The sequence below is a fragment of the Zingiber officinale genome, chromosome 8B, assembly GCF_018446385.1.
Source record: "Zingiber officinale cultivar Zhangliang chromosome 8B, Zo_v1.1, whole genome shotgun sequence".
Lineage (NCBI taxonomy): Eukaryota > Viridiplantae > Streptophyta > Magnoliopsida > Zingiberales > Zingiberaceae > Zingiber > Zingiber officinale.
Genome location: NC_056001.1, coordinates 111,622,233 through 111,635,320, shown reverse-complemented (window position 1 = coordinate 111,635,320; position 13,088 = coordinate 111,622,233).

Sequence of the window (13,088 nt, the reverse complement as noted above, 5' to 3'; positions counted from 1 at the left end):
CCCTATTCCGGATATCAGAGATCACCCAAGCAAGCGAAGCCGGAGCGAAAGACCCGGACCAAAGGCGAACTGAACCGGAGCAGAGACCCCGGACCCAAAGTCAACCAGAGTTGACTTTCAAGTCCGGGCGCTTGGAATTGACTTTTGATCAGGATCGCAATTGACGCAATCTGAACATTGGGGGATAAAATTTTATCCCCCCAGGGTCCCCGGAACCCTTCCAGGCACCCCGACTAAGGCTATAAATATAGTCTTGGTCCATAAGTTTTTCATCATTCAGAACTCAAGCAATTCTTTTTGTAGGATCGAAAAGAATTTAGATATCTCCACAATTGCATGATATTGTCCACTTTGGGCCTAAACCCTCATGGTTTTGCTCTTGGGCTCTCCCCAAAAGGCCTCATGCTTGGGCTCTCCCCAAAAGGCCTCATGCTTGGGCTCTCCCCAAAAGGCCTCATGCCAATGGAGATATCTTTTCTCTTATAAACCCATGATTTTTCCCACGTGTTTCCAATATGGGACTATGTTTGCAACCTTGCAACCCCAACAATCCCCCCCTCAAACAAAGGACCATAGGTTTCCCACGTCCGATCCTCGACCCACCAGGTATTCCTGCCCATCGGTCCACCCGACTTACTAGGACTTCCTGCCTAGTGTCTGGTCCTCTTGATCCGAACATAGGAGCCCCCACTTTCTTTGTTCGAGGTAAATATTGTACCCATATGGCTCAATTAGACCATAGCTCTTGTGCACAGTCGGCGGTTAAACCTTCTGGCAGTCCGGGCTCTGATACCAATTGTAGGATCGAAAAGAATTTAGATATCTCTATAATAGCATGATATTGTCCACTTTGGGCCTAAACCCTCATGGTTTTGCTCTTGGGCTCTCCCCAAAAGGCCTCATGCCAATGGAGATATCTTTTCTCTTATAAACCCATGATCTTTCTCACGTGTTTCCAATATGGGACTATGTTTGCAACCTTGCAACCCCAACACTTTTAACACTTGTACGCTTTTTGTAGTTTAGCTTTTGTTTTCTGCGCTTCAACGTTGTAAGAGGCTTCTCCGCCTGAAGGAGATAGTAGTGCGATTATCTTCCTTGGATTAACAACCTCGCCGGTGTAACCAAGTCAAATCCGGTGCCTCTTCTCTTTCTTGTTTAGTTAATTTTATACAAGTGTTAGTTTAAGAGTTCGAGAAGGGTTGGTTTTTGAATTGGCAGGCTATCCAACCCCCCTTCTAGCCGGCCCCGACGGTCCAACACATATCTCGTTAGCATAATTCAAAATGAATTGATACAAATGTTGCAGGTGAGGTAAGAAAGAAATTACTTGCAAAAGTCAAAAAAGTAAAATAATTTTCAGTCATCTTAGATTGTACTCCATATATTAGTCATAAGGAGCAAATGTCTCTTGTCATACGGTGTTTGGATAAGTCAGAAAATTCAACAAAAGTGGAAGAATATTGGATATAAATTTTAAAGGTGGATGACACTTCTGGGCTTGGACTTTTTATGTATCTTAAGGATGCTTTAATCCATCTTGAGCTTGATATTGATGATATATGAGGTCAATTATATGACAACGGATCTAACATGAAAGGGAAACACAAAGGTGTACAAAGAAGATTGCTTGAAATAAATCCTAGAGCCTTTTATACTCTTTGTGGTTGTCACAACCTTAATTTGGCATTATGTGATATGGTGAATTGTTGTCCTCAAGCTATATCATTTTTTTGGAGTGATACAACGCATTTATACATTATTCTCCTCTTCGGCGAAGAGATGGAGAGTTTTTAAAGATCATGTAAAGGGTTTGACAGTTAAGTCATTGTCACAAACACGTTGGGAAAGTCATGTTGAGAGTGTCAAACCTATAAAAGAACAAACTGCACAAATTAGAGATGCTTTGCTTGACTTTGACAAATGATACTGTAGATCCCAAAACAAAAAGTAAAGCAGAGTCCTTGACATTATATGAACTTGAGAAGTTTTAATTCTTACTTGGTGTGGTAATTTGGTATAAGTTGTTATTCGTAATTAAAACTATGAGTAAATTTCTTAAATTTGGAAATAGGGATATTGATGTCGTTATCAAACTCAGACCATGTTTTCTAAGTTAGGCTCAGACAAAAAAACTAGTAGGATCAGCCCTGCTCTACCACCCTCTTAAATTTGTTTAGAAGAGGGGTTTAATACTTAGTTGACTCCACCACCCCTTGATAAAATGTCTAGCTCCGTCCCTTGCTATGTATTTATTTTTAGGAGAGAACAAGGAGAAGATATACTTTTCATGGGATGCTCACCAGATAAGAGGTTGAAAATTCTAAAGGTGATATTTTCTTTCTGATTTTGATAGAGTATGTTAGCATGAATAGCCATAATTTTGCAAAGCTCTAGAATATTAAGTATAAGAGAGTGGGCTACTTATTTTGGTATAAGAAAGTACAAACTTTGAAGCATAATTTGGCAACAATGTTATCATACTTGTAGACTATTTTTAAGTAATATTTGTGATTAATAATTTCTTATTTATATTTTGGTTGATAATAATTTTATAGAGATTGTAAATTATTGTTAAGTAAAATTTATTGTTGACACTTTTTGTAGTTTAATATTTTAGTTGGCAAATAATTTTATCATATTTGTAGTTTAATATTTTAGTTAATAATAATATATTTATTTATTTATTTTTAAATTAATGTTGATTTGTAATAAATATTATTTTCAAAAATAAGATTGATAATTTTAAATTGTAGATTATATTTTGAATAATAATCATTTTTTAATTACCAAGGTAAAATACATATTAATTTAAAATTATATGTCGTAACATTATAATCTAAAATTTACAAATAATATAATATATTCAGTTTTAATATTATTCTTTACGTGAGTTGATCCGCATGATTAACTTCAAATAAAAAAATGAAGCCTCAGACAGTATTAACCCTAGGTTGAGAAAGATAAGATATTTTGGACAATAGATAATTTACTTTTCTTTTCATTTATCTATGTAAATAGTTTAAGAAATTCATTTTATTTATCTTCCTCGATCAAGATAAACTATGGATTCCTTTCTTATTCCACATAACTATGTTTGTTTTATCCATCGACGATCCACCTCTCTAAATAAACAAAGTATTACGGACTTTTTTTTAATTATGATATGTTGTCTTCCCAAAATTCATTTTTTTAACAACTAATCTTTTTTCATAGCATGATTCAAGGGTTTAGAAATTCTTTTTAAATAAATTTCGATTAGTTGTGTTTTGTTTTTATTTTACAGTAATTTGCCTCTTTGATATTTTTTTTACATAGTGCATTGAATAAGTTGTTTGAAATCTTAATGCTAGGCGTCCATCTATTAAATTTTGATTTTTTTTTATAAATATGTAATTTATTTGTTAGTCAAATATTATTATAATAGCAAATAACACCTTTTTTTTTTTTCATGTTAACATATCCATCATGTGCATTTGATACCCATTAAGAATGAGACTGGATCCTTGGACTCTTTTTTACGGTTTAAGGATGACCTCTTTACATATATTAGTGGAGATGGATGGTCTCCATATATTTTACAAGTAGGGATTATCTATTCCACCAATACAGATAAAGGGATCATCCCTTGGACCGTAAAAAATGATTAGATCTTCTCTGATTAAGAATGGGCACATCTACTCAACAAACTAAGAAGAATATTATTAAGTGGAAAAAGATGGATAAAATATAGCTATATTAGCCAAAACAATTGATAAAATTCATATAATTTATTTTTTTCCCTCTCTAACCCATGGGCCAATCGGAGCCTGTCACTGGCTACTTTGGATCCGCAACCTACCCGGATTTTTTTTTTGGTTACTTGTAATTTTTTGAGTTTTTATTTTACAGAGGAAAAAAAATAGAAAAAGAAAAGACTAAGAATTGGACAAGGTGCTGCGCCGGCGGACGCAAATCAAGCGTGCAGTGCCAAATGGAATCGCCGGCAAATATACATTAATAAATAAATAAATAAATAAATATTATATACGTCTGTCTTCTTCAGAATTCAGATTGAGATCACCTCGTTGCCGATGCCTCATCGCCTTCCTGTTCCTGTTCCTGTTTTTACAATGAAACCTGGCAGCAGGAAGAAGAAAATGGAGCAAGAAGAGCAGGATTTGCTTCTCTTTGGGGAGATTTTGAAGCGCGACAAAGAGAGGGCCATCAGCCTCCTCCAACCTGAATCCATAGAATTCGAGCCGGCTCAAGGTATTTTTATGTTCTCGGAATTGAAGAAAATTAAAAGAATGTATTTTTTTATCTCTGTCATTAAAAAGATTAATTATTAAAACAACATTAATTAATTAATTAATATATATTTTCCTACATAAAATCATCTCCTTCATTACACCCAAAAAAAAATTAAAAAAATGATAACCCTAGTCCCTGAATCCTTCCAAGACTGTCTCATACGATGTGAAATTGAGATAAATCATAAGGATTTTACCAAGCACAACGACCTCAACATCACTTCAAAGCTGCTTTGTGTAAAGCAGCTTGTTCCCAAGTAACATTATTTTGATCAAAATTAAAAAAAAAAGATAGTCCGGTGCACGAAGCTCCCGTCATACGGGGTCCCGGGGAAGGATTCATTATACGCAGCCTTACCCTATTTTTTACAAGAGGTTGTTTTCAGGATTCGAACCCATGACCTTTTGGTCACATGACAACAACTTTACCGTTGTGCCAAGACTCCCCTTCACATTTTTTTTTTGATCCATTATTTTGATCAAAATTATGTCAAAAATAATAGTTCTAAAGTAGAGCTACCTTAGGGCAGTTTTTATCAAAATTGAGTGAAAACAATTAATATTTTGATTAAAATAACTTCCAGATGATAATAATTTCAGTCAAAATAACTTTAAGATGGAGCTACTTGAAACATCGTCAAATTAGGTCAAAATAGCTTTAATTATGATGAAATAGTTTTAGTCAAAATAACTCTAAAAGTATAGTACATTTAGATATTTTAGATAATAAAACATCTTGTTTATCTTCTGCCAATATTCTTCTCCCCACAATTTTAATATATTCTTTTTATTATTATTTAGTGATTTTTTTAACTGTTTACTATTATTTTGTTTTCATATTATGTTGGGGCAGATCTGTATATGTTGCACCAGATCTCCTTGGGCAGAAGAGATTTCCTCAATGCGGAGAGCAGCAAACATGACTATGATTGGTCCTTCCTAAACCTTAACTAATTATTTCATGCTTTCCTTAATTTCCTTTTTTAGCAAAAATTTGAACTTGTGAAATTTGATCTATAGAATGAATAATAATGAATCTTAATGTAGGCTAAAGACACCCCCCGCGACACCCTTATTTCCCTCTATCGAGATGGAAGCGAGTCAAGCCAATCCAATCTTATGCAAAGACATCGCTCTACTCCATCCTTTGGTTCCTTCGAGAGTACAAAACTAACCTAGTTCATTTTGTATCTTCAAAAAGAAAAAAAAACTATTTACCGACTTGATTAAAACTAACCCGGTTTATTTATCGACTTGATTAAAAATATACTATTTAAAGCACTTTAATAATAATTGCTACAGTTTTTAAAATTGATTTTAACCATGTTGTAGATAATTTTTTTATATGAAAATATTTTATTTATAATTTTGATAAAATTAAATTTACAAAATTACTGTAACACGTTATAGCAATTAGCAACTGCTATTTATAGCTTGCTAGAATAATAATTAGGGGCATTTTAATTTAATCTGTTGTTATAATAATTTTAAAGTGATTTTAATTATATGAAATGATTTTAATCAAATTTAAGTAAAATATTTTTGATAAAATTAAATTAAAAAATTATTTTAATACCTTTAGTATATTGAAATTGAAATAAAAGTATTTAAGCTGAAAAATTGATGGACACCCTAATTTCATTTGTGTTTAATTACAAACCGACCCATCTTGATTCTTGAGCAGTTCAAGGGAAAAGCAGAGGAAGCAGAGGCCCAGGCGCCCAAATCCCCAGGTGCCAAATCTACTTCCTCTTCCAAGTCGGCGACGTCCACGGCGAGGTCCAAACAGTCCAACTCCGGCAGCAATGTCTGTAAGAGGCCGACAAACAACACACACGCTTCATCTCTGCCGAAGTCGAGAGCTCCGCCGCCGATCTTGGGATTCTCCGACAAACCTCCGGCGAATCTGGTAGCGACTACATGCAAGGTGTTCTCGATCACTAGGAGCTCGAAGTCAGAGAGTGCAGGGAAGCCGAGAAAGCAGCAGCCTTGCTCGCGGAGTGGAAGGGACGTGGAGAAGAATCCCAAGGCAAAGAATGAGAACAGTGGATGGAGGACAAATGTAGGGTTTGGCAAGTTCAGATCGAGAGGTTTGAATGACAACGATGAACACAAACACAAGGTGTGATTCTTCTACTTTGGATTCTATTTTTTTATTTAAAAAAAAAATCTATGATTTTCATTATCATGAAATTTCATGTAGTCAAAATCATACTAGATCTAGCCAGATCAAGACGAGTTTATCTATCAATAAAATTGATCATAATTCTAGTCATAAAGTTTGAATTTCAAATGGGACGAATATTATAGAATAGAAGTTTGTTTTTAAACATCTCATGATTGCATATTCTATTTGAAGAAAAGTACTTTTTTATTTAATAATATAATTAAAGAAGTACAATCACCTACATAAATTTTTTATTTAGTTCACTAAACTCCACCCCTTCCACAGCTAAAACTCAGTTCATCTCTAAATTTTAGATTTGTCCCTGCTCACAAGTGTGGTGCAATAATAAAATATTTAGGATTTAGAGTTTGAATCCCAAGTAAGATGACTATTCTAAAGATTGGCTTTTGAGTGTGTATAAGTTGTGCTTCAAATTTATCCCATAAGAGAGGTTGTATACTTTTAAGATTAATGGTGAAATTCGGACACTTGGATTATTATAAAAAATATAATTTTAACATTTTAGGTGTGTATAATTTTTTTTTAATCTTGGCAACAAATAAACAGACATTTTCAAAAGGATTTGTTTTGTTTGTGCTTTTTTTTTTTTTTTTGCAATGTTTTTTTCTCATTTTGTGATTATTGGATTATTTGTTCGTATGGCTCCCCCCTTCAATAACAAATGTGTTTTTTTTTTCAGGATGTGGATGTGAAGAACACTGAAACAAATCATCTAAACTCAAGGCAAGTGAAGAACTCACACCCTGTTTGTGTTCTTCCCCGAAAAGATTCAAGCCATCTAGCTCCTAATAAACAAGTTCAAAACTGTGGACGACAATCGGAAAAGTTCAACCCTAAAGCAGGGAAGAAGGGCTAAAACAATCAAATTTGTATGTAACGAATGCAACTAAATAATCACTAGTTTCTTCATGTCCTCCGCTATGTTTCGAGTAGCCATCTTTTATATGCTTAAACACAATGAGGAGACATTTTACTCCAAAGTATTGATTCAAGCTAGATTTTGAGTTCTGTGAACATCAAAAGGCTATCAAACATTTTGATGAACAAATAGAAATTTTGATCAGATCACATGAATTCGTGGATGATAAACCATTTTCGTAAGCTGAATACATTCCTCGGGTGTTAGAAACATACAGTCTACATCTACTTGGATTAAGGGGCTTCTAACTGATGACTTAGAAACCCCAAAAGTGGACTGCTAGTGCTTCTTTACTCCCTGAGCAAGCCATATGTTGTAAAAGGTATGCCAACTACAAGTGCTTCTATCCTTTTTTTTTTTTTTTTTTTTTTTTGTTTTTTTGGATATTAGGTAGACTTTCTGGGTTTGGTCAGAAGTTGATCTCAAAAATATTCATATTTGAATCTTGATCCTCTTAGATATTTCTCCGAGTATTTTATCATTTTACGACACCTGTAGAGGTTGTTAGAGTGTATACTAAAAGTCTAACTTTTTGTAAATATTTATTTTGAAATAAAGAATATATTGATCAAATGTCTAAATTTATATGCTAAGTGTAGTTGTTCAATTAATTTATATTATAGATAACATGGTGTGTGGTGTCACACACAGAAGATCATGTTATCAGTTTCTTATAAATTATAAATAGTAGCTTACGACTAAGATGAATAGGAACAAACCATTGAAATAGTCGTAGTATAATTTGATATTAGTTTATCTTAATTATAAAATTACACTAGTACACTTTGAGTGTATTGAGCAAGACTATTTAAAGTAAGTTCTTTTTATACTGACTGCATAAAAGAATAAGACCTTTGTTATTATGGAAGTGTGTACTCTTAATCATGATATAATAACAAGCACATATACTCAATATTCATTTCTTTAATTTATCAAGGGGGACGATTTAGTTCGATAAATCAATAAGCCCGATAAGTTGGAAAATGATATTATTTATATGGTGTGTTGTTGATTATAGAATGAAATTGTGTCCTAATAATCTAAGTTGATAATGTCTCCAAGAGGAGCTCATAAGGATTGTCATGTAAACCCTGCAGGTGGACTTAATCCAACATGACAATAAGGTTGAGTGGTACTACTCTTGGAGTTAGATATTAATTAAGTGAGTTGTCAGTAACTCATTTAATTAGTAGACATTCGATATCTTAAACACAAGGAGATTAACACATTCATGATAAGAAGGAGCTCATATAGTAATATGAGATTGGTGCGGTAGTTCAATAATAACTCTTTAGTGGAATGAGTTATTATTGATGAACTCGAGTTAGGTGTTCGGAGCGAACACGGGAAGCTCAAGTTCATCGGGAGACCAAAACCAATTCCTCCTCTCGGTCTCTGTCGTAGCCTCTTATTTATAAAGTGGTATACCCACCTTCTTACCCATCCTAAGGTGGTCGGCCAAGCCAAGCTAGGAGCCCAAGCAAGGGTCGGCCAAGATAAGGCTTGGATGGGTTGAAGTGTGGTCGGCCCTAGCTTGAACCCAAGCTTAGGTGGCCGGCCACAATAAAATTAAAAGGATTTTATTTTTTCAAATCTTTCTTTATGTGTAGAGTCGTCAATTTGGGTTAGGCCCGTTGGGTTAACCCGCGCCGCCAAATAATTTAAGCGAGATAAATTAATATTTTATCAATCGATCATCTGGCGGACTTAAACGGGCTAACCCGGGCGAGCTGGGGGTTCAGGCGGGCCAACCCGTGGTGGGCTCGGGTTGGCCCACGGGCCTATACAATTATATAATTAAAAAATATATAAATTGCGATTAATCATTAAAAGCTAAGGGTGCGTTTGGTATGCGCGTTTTCCATTTTCATTTTCTGGAAAACGAGTATTTTCTGAAAAATGATGTTTGGTTTGCGTTTTTCGTGCTTGTTTTCTAAAAAAATAGCTAGTGTTTTCTAGAAAAACAGAAAATGACAAAAAGTCATTTTCTGTTTTCTAGAAAACGTGCGTTTTCCAGAAAAAAAAATGGAAAACGCGCGTACCAAACCCTAAATGTTTCAAGTTTGAGCCTTCAACCTTCTCAAATTTTCTCTCTGTGACTGCGTCGGTGCATCCCTTTGTCTCCTGTGAGACTGTGCAAGTTGTGAGTGTGGCAGAGTGTCCAATGTCCATGACTTCTTTGATTCTTTCTAATTCCTTCGTGAGGATCGTGGATTCTTGGCTCATGAGAGAGGGGCAGAGCCGCAGTCCGCAGAGGGCGATTCACAATTCCCATTCCTCATCTTGTAAACCCTAACCCTATTCCCATTTTGCTTCCCCATCCCAACCATCCGCCCTCACTGCCTCAAAGTTTGCCGCCTCCAAAGTCTGAACGCCGCCTCCAAAGTTCGAAGTCCGAAGTTCGAATCGTCTGCAAAGAAACTCTCCCGAAGAGATCAACACTCTAGTAGCCAGTAGGCGACGGTCCGACGACAACTTTGCACAACTTTCTCCATTCTCCAAACTCTGGTTTGAGGTCAGGTGAAATGTTTGCCTCTTTTCTTTCTATTTCCCTTTGTTTTTCAATTTTTCTACGTAATTGTACCTTGTGGTTTGCATAGTTGTTGGAATTTTTGCCTTGTTTGCTATTTTGCTGGGAAAGTTTGATAAATTAATGTTTTGTTTCTTTTCTCGTAATGTTCTCAGTCTGATATATCTTATTTGCTTTAAATAGTTAAGAATTTGTTTGTGAAGTAGCAAGGATTTCAACTTTATTGATCAACAATTCAGCATTCAGCAATCCCCATTTCGTTGATACCAATAAGAATATTACTCATCAAACTCACGCTCCATAGCATCTGAACTGCCAAAAATTAATCTTTGTTAATTACTAATTGCCTTGTTTGCTTTTATTGTTGTATTTGATTCAAATTGTTGTTGCTAACATAAAAAATAAGCATATGCTATTGTACTGATTTTTTATATTTGATTTATTTTGCATAAAATTGAAATTTATTATTTCTTTTTCTTTTTTTATTACAAAATTTGAAATGGAATCTACTTCTCAAAATCAAACAACTACTTTAGAGGTTGATGAATTGAAAAGTACTAAGCAAGATGATGAGTCTATTAAAAAGTCTAGAGAAACTTCTGATAGTTGGATCTATTTTAAGAAAATAAATGAGATTGATAAACCTGAATGTAATGGGTGCAAAAAACAGTATAAATGTGGGGGTAAACATTATGGAACTTCTACATTGTGGCGCCATCTTAAAATTTGTGACAAGTTAAAGTTTCATGATGTAGGACAAATAATTCTTGATCAAGATGGGAAGATGAGATCCAAGAAAATAGATCAAAAAATTTCACGCGAGCTACTGGCTTGTGCAATCATTAGACATGATTTATCATTTTCATTTGTTGAGTACGATGGTATTAGAGATTGGGTGAAGTACATAAATTCTGATATTGCTTGTATTTTTAGAAATACTCTTATTTTTGATATTAATCGGATCTATTTGAGGGAGAAAGAGAAACTTAAGTATGTTTTGACTACTATTCATAATAGAGTTTGTTTGACTTCAGATTTGTGGACGGCATGCACTAGTGAGGGTTATATTTGCTTGACTGCCCATTTTGTTGATAATGATTGGAAATTAAATAGTAAAATACTAAAATTTTCTCATATGCCTCCTCCACACTCAGGAGTTGAATTAGCTGCAAAATTATTTAAATTTTTGAAGGAATGGGGGATTGAGAAAAAGGTTTTCTCTTTGACATTGGATAATGCATCCAGTAATGACAACATGCAAGTTCATTTGAAAGAGTAATTGTCTTCGCATGATAACTTATTGTGTGATGGTGAATTTTTTCATGTTCGTTGTTCTGCTCATATATTGAATTTGATTGTGCAAAAAGGTTTGAAAGTTGCTACTGTAGTTTTGAATAAAATTAGAGAATCAGTCAAGTATGTTAAAGGTTCAGAGACTAGGATGAAAAAGTTTGGAAAATGTATATGAGCAGTTGGTAACATTGATACTAGTATTGGCTTACGATTGGATGTGTCTACTCGTTGGAATTCAACATACTTAATGTTGGATAGTGCTATCAAATATAAAAAAGCTTTTTCTTCTCTTCAATTCAATGACAAGAATTATAAATATTGTCCTTCAAGTGAAGAATGGAAAAGAGGAGAGAAAATATGTGAGTTCCTTGAATCATTTTATGACACTACCAATTTAATTTCCGGTTCTTCTTATCCTACATCAAATTTATATTTTATGCAAGTCTGGAAGATTGAAGTTTTGTTAAAGGAAAACTTATCTAATGAAGATGAGGTGATAAGTTCTATTTCAATGTTGGAGCTTTTTTATACTAAGGTTGAGAGTGATTATGTTAAATTCCAAAAGAAGATGGAACTTGTGAAGACAAAATTGTATAAGCTTTTTGATCAATATTCTAATACCAGCAAGACAAGTTCTTCACAACGCCAACCACAATGTTCTTCTACCTCAAATACACATCAACAAAGTGTAGGAGTTAAAGGAAAGAACAAAAGAATCTTTGATGTAAGTACTATAATTTTTTTTTATTGTATTCTCTTATCTCTAATTGGTTTTTATTTTATTGTCACTACTCTTCCACTTAATGTAGGAAATAATGGCATATAAGAGTCAAACTATTACAAGTGCTGGAAAAATCTCAATTGGATCTTTATTTGGAAGAGCCAAAACTTGAATTTGCATATTATCAAGATTTGAATGTTTTGGAGCATTGGAAGAATCAAAATCATTGATACCCAACCCTTGCACTAATGGCATGTGATGTCTTAGCTATTCCTATAATTACTGTTGCATCAGAATCAGCTTTTTCCATTGGTGCTCGTGTGCTTACCAAGTATAGAAGTCGCACCCTTCATGAGAAAGTACAAGCTCTTATTTGCACTCGTAATTGGTTACATGGTTATGCTATTGGTAATGCTTACAAATTTTTAGTTATGTTCTTTAATTAGTTGGTATATTAGTTTATTGTGATTTTATTTTTAATTACCTTCATCTTTGTATATTTATATGTAGATAAAGATAATGAAGACAATGCAAGTATTAAAACAACCTTGTCTAAGGAAGGATCAAATGATCTAGAAGATATTGATTGAGAGAAAGGAGATGATGGAGAATCAGAAGAATTTGATAATTGATATGGTTCATTTTTTAGACCTCTTTCAAATCACCACATATATGGAATTTGGAGAAAAGAGATTGTTTACATTACTAGACTAAAAGAAATTTCTTTTGCATAATAATGTTTGAATTACAACATGAATAGTTTCACTGCTTCAATAAGCAATTATTCACTAATATACGTGGATGGTAAACTTTTTGCCAGTTGACTGAGATAACAATTACAATTACAGTGATATATTTGAACTCTTGGCGAGAGGATTCACAACCTTCAACATTTTTTAGAGTTGTTGGAAAGAAAATAATGTTTAATTAACCTTATCATGTGCTTTCACTCTTTTTGTACAAAATTTAATTGCTAGCTCTGCAGGACAGTTGCATATTATTTTTCCAGCAACTTGAAATCCCCTTACAGAAGGATACTTGTTCACTATGATAGGATTATTGGATTAGTTATACTTTTCTGTTACGACTTATTTGTTGATTACTTCTTCATTTGTTACAATTATTCACTAATTACAACATATATA